Raw genomic sequence first — 12,160 nt, 5'->3', positions numbered from 1 at the left:
TCTCATTAAGGCTCGCCAATGATTTGGAAGTTTTGCTTTTCTTTGTTTCCTCTTAAATAGTTATGAAACAAAAGATGATAGGAAATTGCTGAAATTTGTCAGAATGCTTTGTTCTTTTGCAAAACAACTCAGCCTTATTCATTGTAATGTAAACCCTAATGAAAACTTCCTGGCAGGTATTCCTGCCACTAACTGAAATTTTATGTGCCCCAAATGTGATTTTCAGGAAAAAGAGGATGCTTACAGTCTTTTCAAAAATGTTGTGAGAAAATTACCAGAACTTTAACTGTTTCAAATACACATTTCTATATATATGTATGGCCAAAATAGGTTTTTCAGCCCTTGCATGTGTACTTTTTTCCCCCAAAAAAAGGTGTGGGGACAGCAACTGGGGAGTAGTACTGTTCTCTTATAGTCCTTCAAGCAACGATTTTCCTCTAATAGTGTGAAAAATCTGTGGTCTGAGGTGGCTTTAAGGAAGAGTACGTTACAGTGAAACATGGTGTCATAGCAGTTGGTTGCCAAGCATCCTGATCCAAAAAGGAAAGGACATGAGAACCCAAATCTCCTGAAGGAGCATTCCGCAACATTGTCCTTCACCATATTGCTGCAGAACAGCTAATAAAGCCCTGCACCTTAATCAGGCCGGCTGTAAAGACTGTTCAAACAGCTGAAAGCCAGACTTTACAGCTCTTTGATGAGCAGCAAGTTAAACAGCCAGCAGCCCAGGCTGGATTCTTCTCTGGACAAATGTGTAAAAATGATGATTTAGTGATGGTACAAAGGTGCATCTCAGAGTGGGCCTGTTGGGAGGAAGAGATGTCTTTCTAGCTTGGCAGCTTATGCTCAGCTGACTGAACTTAAGATCGCAGACTGGCTCTGGTGCAGGCCGGGACCCTGCGTGGTGCCAGGCAGTGGGTAGGGGCAGGCTGGGGTCCTGCTGCGATGTCAGGCAGCAACCTGAGGGCAGGTCAGGCCCTGTCCTGTGGCCACACAAGCTGCACAGCCCCTCTCCTGCCTGCAGCCAGGAGGAAGGTACGGGCAGCAGTGTCTCTACAGTACTGGTACTTGCTTTTGACTCCACCATGAGGTGCTTCCAAGAGCTGCAGCTGTTCCCACCTTTGTGGTGGGATGTTTACATGGTCTGCCTAGGTATAAGGCCAGCAGGTTGACTAGGGAGGTGGGAAGCCCCAGAAGCAGACCATGGCCACAGCCAGTCCATCAGCAGCACCTGATGTCACGTAGCTCAGGCCCACTCCCCAGCCTCGCTGGGAGCTTCAGCATCCAGCAGCACTGATGGAGCACCTCAGCTTTCTCTAGAGCAGGCGTGAGTGCAGGCACTGAATTGCTGATGCCCCTTCACCAGCATGCCGATCTCTGTGGGGTACCTAGGCAGGCTTTTAGAGGTTGGTGGGGAAGGAATTATTCAGACCACCCAACTTAGCTGGCTAAATTACCCGGGCAGCCTCTTCAAACTACTTCTGCAGTCACGGATGAGAGAGAGGACAATTCAGAGTTAGGCTAATTTGGGTGCACTGAATGACCCTCTGCAGGAGCTTTGCTTTCCCTCCCTTGACTACAGAGGGAGCCTGGGGAGACCAGCTGGTTACATTTAGCTGCTAAATTGGTTGCCAGAAGATGGGTGGTGAGCATTCCTTCCTGTTTCCCCTTTGCTGCGGAGTGCACACTTCCAGAGCAGGATGCTTGCTTGCTCTCTGGCAAATTTGGAGAGTGCTTGTGCAGTGGGATATGGGCCTCTGGGAGCTGCTGTGACATGGATGGTTCATCATAATGCTGATACCGCATGTCTGTGCAGGATTTCAGGGGCTTGTGCTTAAATAGATCCTTTGGAGAAGGGAGCCTGTTTAACAACTTGCCTCGTTGTAAGCCAAGCTTTGCACGTGTTCCAAGATGCAAGAAACAAAGTGAAATTGTAATTATGGAGGTAAGATAAGAGAGAGAAAAGGCGTGCAAGTTCTCTCCAGATGTCTGAAAGGGAGAGGAAGGCAATGCTGTCTTAAATAAACCCTGCTGAGATTGCCCCTTTCTCTGGGCCTGATAAACCTATTACAAATTCAAACAAAAGCAGCCTGGATCCACGTGCTTCAGGGCATCTGTAAGCCTTCTTTTACCTTTTAGAGCTGCTAACAGATGCTGGGTGTGGGCATTAGTCCTGCTCTATCCAAAAAGGCTAATTCCTAATTCTGGGAACTTAAAAATATAAGTTTCTGCCATGCGAAACCCAGCAAACTAAGGGTGTCTTTCAGAATCCAAGCCTGAGCCTAAGCTACTGGAATTCTAACGATTAGGGGTTATTTTATGCTCAAGAGATGCCTTTGCCCAGTAAATCACAGTGCTGAACATCACGCTTCTACAGCCATTTGAGAAAACAAGTGTTTGTTTATTTTTTAGTTCCTGTGAAGAGCAGTGGCTGCCCATGTTCCCTCCTGTTTTCTCAGTCCCCACATGTTCATAACACCCTGTTGGGGTGGAATAATTCCCGTCCGAGCTGTAAAACACACTTATAAGTAGATGGGAAAAGCATGAACAGAGCTGTAGGGAAAACAAAACCATCAGGAATGAGATCTTATTTTGCATGCTTCTCACTGCTGTATTTTTGCCCCAATTAGCATATTTTAAAGACAAGGCTTAAAAAAAAATTCTGCTATCTGCCTGAACTGTTCTCAAGCTTTGAACTTTTCCATCCTTTCCATTGGTGATGGCCAAGTGACCCATATTTAAAAAGCATTTACAATAAAATTATAGCACTTTCTTTTGTGCTGCCGGCTTTCCCAGTGAAAAGCTAAAATGTTTTAAAATTGTCACTTTTTGACAGAGGTAATGGCTGTAATATATTTAGTCTCTTCCCCCTTGTTGTGCTTAAAATGGCTATGCTAATAAAGGGCACAGCTGTCGATACTTTATGGCCTGCTGGGGGGAAGAGGGGGAACGAAGGCAAAAAACAGATTGACTGTGTGTCAACAAATGCAGCTGGGAAAGAAAAAAAGAAGCCCCTTGAAGGCCCCTGCAACTTAAAGTCCAAGATAAATGATGTCCCTATGCTTAAAAAAAAAAAAAAAAAAAATGGAGGTTGGAATTCAATAAAGGAAGCCTGAAAAGGAAACTGCTTAAAACTGAAAGCCTTTTCTCTGCCTCTAGACAGCTTACAAGAGAAATGAGCAAAACTGACCACAGAAAGAGGGTGAGCAGCCAAGCAAGAAAACAAAAGCCTATCCTGGAAAATATATTGCGTCAACGAATTATCTGAAGTGCATTATCGCCAGTGGGCGGAGAGTGTACAGTTTAATAGAGATGCAACAACAAACTTTTATATGCCGCTGCCTTTTGGGGGAGTGGGCTGCTTTGTGCCTGGGCTGGAGGGGAGAGGAGAGGGGAGCGGTAATTATTCATAACAGATAAATAAGACAGGGACACAACAGCCTGCAAGGCGCTGGTGATGGTTGCTCCTTTGGGGACCGAGCTCCCCTTCTGCTCTGCAATGCATCCCCTGTGTCCCATTTCTAGTGATCCTTGTGAAGTTTGGGGTGTGCCGTCTACGTAAACAGGAAGAGAGGCCTGAGGGAGGATTTCCTTCCGTGTCTGGGTGGGATAGAGAAACCCACCAGGGTGACCTGTTTGCAGATATGTCTGGTGTTTCCCAGAGGCACACAGAGTATGCATTGCTGCATCGGTGCTGCTACAGTTCCTGCAGTCTCCTGAGGAGAACCTGGCACCCAGACACCTCCTACTTGTTTTGGGCCTGGAAAGAGATTTTCTGGAAAAGTCTTGGCAGTAAGTAAGGCCAGGAGAGCTGGTCAGCCTGCAGATAACCTGTGGGATCAGCCTCTTCTCCCAGGTAACAGCAGTAAGACAAGAGGCCTTAAGTTGCACCAGGAGAGGTTCAGATTAGATATTCGGAAAAAAATTCTTCTCAGAAGAAGCGGTGCTGCAGTGGCACAGGCTGCCCAGGGAGGTGGTGCAGTCACCATCCCTGGAGGTGTTCCAGAACCGTGTGGATGTGGCACTGAGGGATGTGGTCAGTGGGCAGGGTGGGGATGGGCTGGTAGTTGGACCAGGCAATCTTAGAGGTCTTTTCCATCCTTATTGGTTCTATGAATCTAATCTCTTCTTCCATATAGTTGGAGAGTACGTGCAGTATGGAGTGGAGTTTCCTGCTATCAAGAACCTTCTTCTCTTCTACTTTAAATTCATAATTCTGCCATTTCAGTTCTCCTTTTGTTTTTCTATCATTCATTGCCTTTTTTTTACCTGGTTGGTAGTTCCCATTAAGAAAAAGAACAAATCTAGAAAAGGTAATCAAGTGAGAAACAGGTTTATTTGTTTTCTCAGTTTCCAAGGTCTTTTTATGTTTTCCAAACCTCTGCAAATTCTCTAAGAATGGGAGGAAGGAAAAATAAGCAAAGACAAGATGAAATCAGGAAATCAGAAAAAAATCCTGGAATTAAATAAAGCAATCATGTCAATTTTTTACTAGAACAACAGGATTTTAAAATGGCACAGAACATTCTCATTTCCTTCTGTAATTGTCTGGGAGAGTTTTAAAAGGCTGTAATTTTTACTATTCCCGCTAGATTTCTCTTGGTAAAACCCTTGCACCAGCAGACACCCGGAGGGTGTGTCTCTGGGATGAGCAATTTGGATTCGTTTTTCTTTTCAAAATAGTGGAATTTGGTGTGGCCAATGTGAGAGGGAAGGGAAAGGAAGGGAAGGGAAGGGAAAGGGTGGTTCCCAAGACCATCCTTGGAGGTGTCCAAGGCCATGTTTGATGGGGCCCTGGGAAGCCTGACCTGGTGGGTGGCAGCTCTGCCCATGTCAGAGGGGTGGAACTGGCTGGACTTTAAGGTCCCTTCCAACCCAAGCCATTCTGTGATAAGACCAGAAAAAGCTGCTCACCCATGCACTGATTTCTCTGATGCTGAGTAGACTCCAGGCTTCTGCTTAAGTAAAATGTGACATTAGGAGAAAAAGTAGTGGTAAACTCGGTGCAGTGCTTATAGCTTGACTGTAGGTATCTCAGTAGTGTCAGCACAATAACAGCTGTTGGAGAATATTATCCAAAGGACAATGTCCAAGAGGTTCCCAGAAGACCTGTGGCCCATCTATATCCATGATTTGGCAAACAGCAGTGCTGGAGATAACCCAGAGATGGTGTGTAATGGCCAAGCCAATGAGTTATGCAGCAGGTCCCTAATCCCTGCATGGGGGATGTAGGGAAGTACAGTCAGCTGCAAGGAGATGATCCCTTCTGTATGTTGCTGGCAAGATCATGACCATAGATAGCTTCAGTGCCCATACCTCGCGGGGCTGCGGAGGCCTGGAAAGCCCGGTGGGACAATTTACGGTCATGCTGCTGAGCAGCTCAGGGGAAGGCTGAGGGGAGGCTTGTGCTGGGGCCAGCACAGATGTTTTCTGTAATTTCTGACTTCCAGACCACCACAATTTTCCAGGGGAGGTGCAAGCCCAGGATAGCGGCTGTTGAGCTCATAGCCTTGCTTTGTTTAATTACCATTCACAGACTGTTCAATAGGGGTCTGGAGACCTCAGGAACCACCAAGAGCCAGGGGCTGTCTGCCACCATATACATCTGTAGGAAGAAGGTATGTAACTCCTTTAGTGTAGGAGCAGAACAAAAAACGGTATTTTATGTGCACAGTTGGGTACTGAAGAGATAGACTATGGGGTCTGGTGGGCTTGCTGTCACCCAGAGCTCTTCAGTTGGTTGTCTCACCTTTAGGTCTGGGCAGCAAGCCCTGCTGCCATCATTGGTATTATTCATGTTATGAGGACTTGCAGGACCCCAAAACATCTGTGCTTTGCACCAGCTGCCTGCAGTCTTCATGTTAAACTTTTTAGGCAGTGTCTCCACTAGTCTTTTTAAACTAAAAATTTCCAGTAAGCAGCAGCCCAAATGTTACCTCTTGCTTGTAATATTTTTCTCATTTGGGGCCCTTCACGTTGTCCTTCACTTGGTCTGTCAGTTTTAATGGTTCATGTTTTCTCACGGTGCCGTGTTACTTGTTAATGCCTTCTCATGGTTTTTCATGAGCTGTGCTGCTTGTCTTGTTTTCAGCCTGCTCAGTGTGCTGTCTCCCCCAGACTGTAAAGGTCCCTGATGGTCTCCCTCTACCAGCTCTTGATTTCTCAGAGATATTGGGTCACCTCAAATTTAACTAAAGGAGGCAGGGAGAGGGGAGGGAGACGTTCAAGTGTGAGCTTAGCCTTCATGAAACACCAGAAGATCCTCACGAAAAAGAAAACTAATGAATACCTTAATGCAGGTCAGGCTTGGAGCCAAGATGTCACCTTCTTAGGTGCCATCAGCAGCTGGATGCAGGTGTATAAGAAGCGGCTTTGCTTGGTTCTTGTGTGCATGAACAGAGGTACTGTGCAAAGGGACTTCCCTAGAGTACATCACAGCCTCAGTTGGGTTTTGGCCTCTTCCCTTGTGAGTGCATAGCCCACCTGCAGTGCTCCCTGGGCAATCTTGCAGCTGGATTTCTTTGATAATTGTCTTGTCCCTTCCAGTCACGCCACCACTTTGTGCAGGTACACACGTCTTGCTTTCTCTGTGCCCCCTCTAAACCTGCTGGCTGGTTTCAGACATGTTTGGCAGTGTCGTGAAGGCCACGGCCACCCCGTGTTGGTGAGCAGCAAGGGGGCTGAGGTGGCTGGGAGCTTGGTCCAAGCTTGAACCACTGCCAGGCAAATAGCCATGGAGAGCAGGATCCAAAATACCTTCTGCTTGCAGAGCCTTGTACTACTCCAGATGAACTGGAGATTTTGCAGGGGAGGATGTTACAGTGCATAAAATCTTCCTTGTGGTAAGTCCTTCGGTGAGAAACTGTATAAAAATACTAGAAACAAGGTGTTCAGGATAACAAGGCAAACCTAGCCGAGAGGCATTTACATTAAAAAATAATAATAAAAAACTTAAAAAAACCCACTGTGATTTCTTTCAGCTGCAAACTTTGTGCTCAGCTAAATCTCCCCAACCCTGGGCTGATCCGTGCAGCCCCTCCCGGGTTTTCAGTGCATCCAACAATGAAAGTGAAATCCAATCCCATCCAATTAGAGGAAAATGAATGGCTCATCTACAATAAATGGGCTCTGAATAACAATAAGCCAACAAGAGAGCAATGAACTGGAGACAGAGTACAATCTTCCTGAATGTTAATCGGCAACTAACTCCTCAAGCTTCTTAGAGGTGGAAAGAATTGGAGGAAAATAGATTAGGGAGGCTTTTTAACTGCTTAGGCCTCACATTTTTACCTAAATACAAGAATGTTTTTGGTGCTGTCTTTCGTGGGGTAGGTTGGGGGGGCAGGGGCTCTTTTCACAAAGTTCAATGTTTTCAGTATATTTACAGCTTGACATGGTGGGTCCTACTGCATAGCCTCTAGTACCATTCCATAGCTTCATTTATCTGAAAGTCCCCGTATAAAATGACAATGTAAAACAGGGTAAGCCTCAGTTTTTTCTCTAGATCTGAAGTTCTGGGGAATGAGGCACGTGAGCCCTCATGTCAGCCTGGCACTGATGAGAAGCTGGGGAGGCACAAGAGAAAGTATTAGGAGAGCGATCTGCAATTGAGGGCATGAAGTTCAGTCTGCAGCCAGCAGGCTGTGCCGATGCTGACATGCTATGTCCCCTTTTCACACATGCAAGGCTAATACCTGAAGTAGCTGCAGAGCAGTCCAGCTGCTGCTTTCCACCGCCCTCAGCCCCACAGGCAATTTTACAAAGCCTGGGAAGGTGCAGGATTCCTGAGCCATCACTTAGAGAGGCCATCCCTCCAAATCAAGCTTCCACAGTCAAGGAAACTGGGTCTCACCGAGCTGAGCTGGATTTGTCCTTCCACTCCATCCACCTTATTCATTTCCCAGTAAGCTCTTTTCCCCTCCTTAGGCAGGCAGAAAGGTTATGCAGTAGAACCAGTGCTGCCATCTCTTCCTGCCTACCCTTGTCCAGGGAAGACCAACACAAAGGCCTCGGAGTTCCTGGACAAGACTCCCAGCTGGCCAGCAGGCATCTGCTGGCTGATGACAGGTGAATCATGCTGGGAATCCACCTTGGCTGTGGTGGTTTGAGGTAAGGTCAGGGAGGGTTTGAGCTCCCAAAATAGGTGGCCCTGAGTAAACTGTCTTTTATGAATTCCCCCTTCTCTACTCATCTGTGTAGCTCCTCAGGTATGTAGAGGCTGCAGTCTGGAGGCTTTGGAGAGTTAACTGCTCCTCATCAATATAAAACACAAATGCATATAACAAACAAAAAAATGAATATTTTTAAAATCTATGAAATAATTCATAATTTATTCCATCAGCAGGGGTTAATGATGCAAATATGTTTCCTGCATTTCATTCCCTATCAGAACATCTTCCCAGAGGCAGCTCCAAACGTGATATCTCATGGCCAAATAAAGCTGGCAAGTGTGTCTATAGGAAACCAGAGTATGTCCTCTCTGTTTATGGAAAGATGGGGGAGAGGATCCATATTCCCCCATCCCCTCCACTGATCTGCTGTACAAGCTAAGGATCGCACGTTGTATACCTTCAGATGAGAAAGAATTTCTTGGGTGTATAAATAAGCTATTAAGTAATATGCAAGCAGAGCTAAATGGGGATTTGGAAGAAAGAATTATTCATTTGTTAAATTAAATAACAATTTGGTCTCGGCAGCATTAAAATAAATTTCCAAAGGCCATTGTTTGTTTGAACAAAGAGGGGAAAGGAGCTATTAGGAGCAGTTTACGCAGTCCAAATATGAGGGACCGTGTATGTTAATAAGTGTAGCGCTGGTGTTCAGCGTGTAGTGCAGAAAATATGTTTGCTGTAGCATGCCGGACATGCTTTGGCCAGTCCTGTGAACTCAGCATCACACCTTGCCAAAGCTTAGCACTGAGAGCGAGGCTTGCCAAGAGAAATTTCAAATTTCACAGATACATTTTTTCTGAAAACTGGCTTAATTTATTGGACCAGGACAAGGCAGTGGCAGTGGTCTGTACAAGCCCGAGGCTTGGACAGTTTGAAGGCAAAATAATGTTCCTTTCCCTTCCAGCAGCCTCCAAACACCACAGAGAACAATCTTCCTTCCCCCATCTTCCCTCATCAATTCAGCAGTAATCATGGACCTCTTACTGGATCATCCCACTTTGTTTTCCTGGCTGTGGTCTTCACTAAATCTGCAGTGATGGTTCTTTGGTTACTCTAGGAGTTTCAGTGCAAGAGATTTTCTCTGCAGAGCCTGCTTTGCTTCCCAGATCAGATGCAGTTTCAGATTTTGATCAGAACCAAACATCTTAAAATATTAAAGATCTTATCACTCTGGCCTTATTATGCAAGAAAGAAATTAATAACTTTATGCTCATTTTCTGATCAAAAAGGCAGTGGCACCAACAGGTTGGATTGTTGGTATAAATGCTTATAAAACCAAATCCTGGTAACTTGATTTACCTGAAAGCACTCCATCTGTCCTCCATGGTGACGCCTGTAGAGACAGTGGTATATAACAAGTTGCTACTCATTGTGGGGATCACAGTGAATGGACAAGACAGGGTAAGGGGAAAATTATTCAGTATAAATCCATTTTTTTGTGAGAATTTCAGAGTGAACATATAGAGCAGAAGTGTCCCATGAAAACAAATTCACTTTCCACAGGTGCCCATCATGTTTTCATCTTTTGGCAGATAAGGAACCATTTCCACTTGCCCACATGGCCATGATGCCTCCAAAGAACTCTGGTCTGAAGGCTGATGTCTTGCTTTCTTCTATGACAGAGCACTTCTCCCATGAAGACCATAACAGAAGTTCCTGGTAGGCTCCTGCCTTGCTCCTCACAAGTTGCCCTTCTGGCTAGGAAAGCTTTCTCCCCAGAGACCTCAACTACAATGCTCACACATCAACCCTGAGGTAACTGGGCTGTGATTGTTCATGCTATGCCCTGAACCTTAGCGTTGCTCCTCACACCAGGGTGTCCTCCTTGTCCCTCATTCTGGCTCCCACTCTCTGTCCCATCTAAGCTGATAGAGAAGTATTTCAAAAACTTGCTTAAGGCACAATGCTAAGCCTTTCCCTCAGAGAAGGTCTGATCTCCCTGCCTCTCTGTCCTCCAGACCCAAAGCATTTTGTCCTGGAGGTCTTGCATCTTTCCTCAGATCACTTACCAAGCTGATGAGCCTATGTCCTATGGTACCTAACCCTGGCTGCTCTCACCACATCCACATAACATGCTGGATAAGTCTCTCTTAGGTGCCTTCATCAGCTGCAACCCTATTTAGAAACTAAAAGCCAAAACCTTTAACCTTGTCCAGTCTTTGCTGCTTCCTTTTATTCTTATCTTCTTTATGACAGACAGATTTGCCTTGTCATATTTATTATTTCCAACACCACTCTGGTGCTCTCACAGGACTGCTTCCTCCACTGCTGTTTGAACAAAGTGTCATTTGAGAGTGGTTTTGGCGGCCCAAGGCTTCCTACAGGAATTTCTTCAATTTCTGAGAAAAAATCTGGCAAACTTTCACTTTTTTTTTGTTGTGGTATTTGTGACTAGTTGGCTTCTTCAACTGAACTCCATTGGTAGTGGTGAATTCACAGTGCTGGGGGTTGTGCTGGTGGGATGCTCAGTGCCTAGCTCTGCAAATAACCTGTTTCCATGTGAGAAAAGTCAGGGGCTGAGAGAATTGGGTCCTGCAGGCTCCCACCAGACACTTTTCCTCAGATAAGTTTTACAGATATTGCAAGATGTGTTAACTTTTAACTAAGGACTAACTCCTCCTATGTTCATTCTCTATTTTTGCTCCCCATAAGTCTACAGTCTGAGAAGCTGAGCTAGGGGGAAAAGTGTTGTAATTCCTTCATTATGTAAAAATTGTGCCCACGTAGATCTTGGAGGAAAGGGTCACTCTGATGACTTCTTCAGTCATTGACACGGACACCTTACTGACTCCACTGGTTCCTCTTGTCTGAAAGGGAATGCTTACTGAGAAGGACTTTGTCTGTAAATACTTTGAAAGACAAACACCTGTTTAAGAGAATACCTCAACTGGGTGGAGACGTGTTCTAACAGTTGAACAAGGCCTTAGGCGTGGGACCAAAAGCCTCTTGAGGACAACATATAATGCCACCCTACCATGAGTTTGGTTGTACTTGTCATGGCACTTACGGCCAGGATAATGTGGCATTTAACATAGTATTCTTTCTTTCTCTAGCGTGCTAAAAAAATGCAGGCAGATCCCTGTTTTTTGTGAACACCTTTCATCAGACCTTGGAAGCTTTATACAGGGCATCGAGGCTCAGGACAGAGCTGTAGTGGAACTTGGGTTGAAGTGCCCAACAGTCGTTACTGTAGCACCCAACTCATTTTCTAGCTTTGGGCATTCACCTTCTCTTACATTTATGTTACAAACCTGTGTTGTTCGAATGCAGATTTTTTTGTGATACTGCTTTTCAAAGCCTCTTGATAAACCTCGCTGCAGTCAGCCTGCTTTTATTTCTTTTATTTGACTGACTGACTATATTGTCAATAGCATACAAAGATCTCCTGGACTTCATACATGTGCTTGGCTTTCCACTCCAGAATTTACACCCAGCACCTGCATCCCCATGCCAAAATTCAGCAGCTTTGATAATGCTGCAGCACTTCACAGCACCACCATCAGCACGTGCCCAAGCTCAGACCCACCTTTTCTATCATGTACCTTCAACTGCACTGTACTGAACTGAGTTCAGTAACCTCAACTCCTACTATATCTGCACTGGCTGTGGTGCTTCAGGAAAGAGAGACTCAAGTTGTAGTGTGGTGAGCACACACCAAGAGGATGTAAATTTTAAAAAAGGAGCCACTGAGCAATAGTAAACGTTAGCCATCTCATGTTACCTGTACCCATGTTAACCATCTCTCTGTTTTTATCATCTGGAGAGCAAACACTTTAAAAAAACAAAACAAACAACGAAAAAAACCCAGCACCCTCTATATTGAAACATCTGCCCCAAACTACACCACATTAATTTAAGAAGAAAAAAAAATGAAAAAGAAAAAAAATCAGCTAAAGCACTAGGGTTTAAACTGATGCCACTTTTGGCAACTTTGGCAGAATTATGTTGTTTTAAGGAACCCTGTCAAAAATGAATGTGATCTCAAAGTT

Source organism: Meleagris gallopavo, chromosome 1 (assembly GCF_000146605.3).
Source record: "Meleagris gallopavo isolate NT-WF06-2002-E0010 breed Aviagen turkey brand Nicholas breeding stock chromosome 1, Turkey_5.1, whole genome shotgun sequence".
NCBI lineage: Eukaryota > Metazoa > Chordata > Aves > Galliformes > Phasianidae > Meleagris > Meleagris gallopavo.
Note: the sequence above shows the minus strand (reverse complement) of the source record.